Genomic DNA, 2418 nt, shown 5'->3' with positions numbered 1-2418 from the left:
GAATGAAACCAGATGTAAAACTTGCTTCAATATGACGGGGCTTTCCTTAACTGAGGCATTGGAGAGGCTTAGACAGCAAGACATCTTTGGGAATTCTGAGAAGGAAATGTGGGAATTGAGTAAGGAAGAAACCCCAAAGTTGAGGTCAGAGGAGAAAATGAAACCCACCAAAAAAAAACCTGGATTCCATTCAGATGAGGTAGTGGGGGATTCTTTTGGCCTCCCTGATATAGAGGACCTTATAGACTGCCTCCCCCAACTGATGCCCCTTTACCTTGGACAGGGGCTTACATAGAAGAAGAGAAAAAGGTTAACATTAATAGAAAACATGTAAAAGGGGAAACATTAAGTCTTTGGCAAAGAATCAGATGGTTTGGCTCCCCATGGTGCCTCAGGAGTATAAAAATAAAAGAGACATAGGTAGCAATGAAACAGTTACCATGGGAGAGTTTGTAAAGGAAACTATTTAACTCTGAGAAGCATTTAACTCTGCTTGTAGACATTAGGCTTTGAAGTAGCACATGAGGTAGTTTCATTGTAAGTTAGTCAACAAGAAAAGAAACATTGTGAGCAAAAATTAGGGCAGTGAGTAGGATATGAGTCTAACCAAATTTTCTGAACACCTCCATCAAGAAGAGCATGTGACGTATAAGACAAGCAGCCCAGAAAGAAAGAACCAGGAAGAGGACAGAAAGTGACAGAAAAAGTACAGACCTTATAATGGTCTTTTATCAGGTTTTAGTGGAAACAATAGGGTGACTTTGGAGTGAATCATAGGGCATTGTTTTTATGTAGTGGTCTGCAGAACTTTTGATGGTATAAATAAAGCTGTTTGGAAGACTCAGCAGAGATTGCTTCCACCAGAACATCGCTCGTGTCTGTCTGTCTGTGTTCGCCGACTCCACACCTCCTTCAGGACCCAGTTCAACCCTCCCGCCCGGAGCTGGACTCCGACAGAGGCCATCGTAGCATGGAGAGCATCTGGGATAGGTTTAATGACAGCAAGTGGAAGGTTAAGAAGAACATTGACAGCATACTGGCTGTCAGAAAAAACATGAACGGGGTTAGGATAATTGCACAAAATCGCCAAAAGGGCCAATAATTCTCCATGCTGCACAGAGCCACAGAACTCAGACGTATAAATAACATCAGGATTTTCTTGGGTTTTTATTGTATAACCATAGTGAAATCTAGAAGAATGGGTGAACGCCAATGCTGCGTGTGGGATAGGCTTAGTTGCTAAAATCCGTTAGTGTTCAATCAAAAAACAAGGAAGAGTGGATAACATTTTTGATTATCAATTTGGCCTTGATAAGTAGACAACACTAATTGCGCCACAGGGAACTCCTCAAATGCCCAAGCAACCAGATCCTTGGATAGCGGGAGCACCAGTGCATCAGCCTCCTTGCCAAGGAGACGCTTTCCTGAATTTAATACCTTTCTTGCCATAATAAAAACATTGTCCAAAAAAGGGGCCATGGTGGAGGAGGTGGAGTCGGCCATATGGACCCAATACACCACTCCTGTGTCTTCCTGAAAGAGGGCTCCCGTGGGAATCCCTTAGTTGGCAGTGCCAAGCCTAATAAAGGCACCCCAGGTTGGTAACAAAAGAGTACTGCCTCATTTAAGGCCTGATGAACTATTTGCAGGGCCTCTTGGGCTTCTGGAGAAATGTTAATACCTTCCTCCGGTCCCCGAGGGCCTCTAAGCAGGGAAAATAAAGGTGCAAGTTGCTGGGTGGTAGCAGGTAAAGACGGGCGAATCCAGGCTATGTTGCCCAAGAACTGCTGCATAGATGCCAAAGTCAGGGTAGAAGGAAAGGACAAATGGGGTTTTTGAGGCTTTACTGGTTCAGCGGTTAAGTAGTGTCCAAGAAATAAATGAGGCTCCTGAAGAAGTGGAATTGCCCTCTCCTTGGAGAGATTCGGGAGGGATGTTGTTCCCCCGGGCTACCTTGTCCTGTCCTGTCACTTCTCCCTCATCATAAAAGGTGGATTTCCCCTGCAGAAATTGGCCACCGGTTAACACAGCACGCATGATGCTCTTCCAATCTGCGGGGGGTATTTAGTGTGGTAGCAAGGGACGCAAACGTTTGAGTTACGAATGGAGAATGGAGGCCGTTTTCTACTACCTCTTTTCTCATTTTATTGAAACTATTCTAAACTATATAGTCCTTTGTGATTGCTGACCCGCCTGAAGAGTAATAGTAACCGGAGCAACTGTGCGGGGGATAAGTTTCCCCGGCTAGCTCAAGAGTTGGCATATTGTGGGATCGTGGGGGAGTCCGGAGATTCCTTCCCCCAGGGGTTTTTCCTAATATGCTGGAGGATGGGGTATTGCAAACCAAGGATTAGCAGGCGGAGGTGCATAGGCCGAGGATCAGACAGGGCGGCCTCTAATGGATGCCAGGCCTCAGTT

The sequence above is a fragment of the Echinops telfairi genome, unplaced genomic scaffold (assembly GCF_000313985.2).
Source record: "Echinops telfairi isolate 266 unplaced genomic scaffold, ASM31398v2 ScPeMD7_5868;HRSCAF=6743_0, whole genome shotgun sequence".
NCBI lineage: Eukaryota > Metazoa > Chordata > Mammalia > Afrosoricida > Tenrecidae > Echinops > Echinops telfairi.
Note: the sequence above shows the minus strand (reverse complement) of the source record.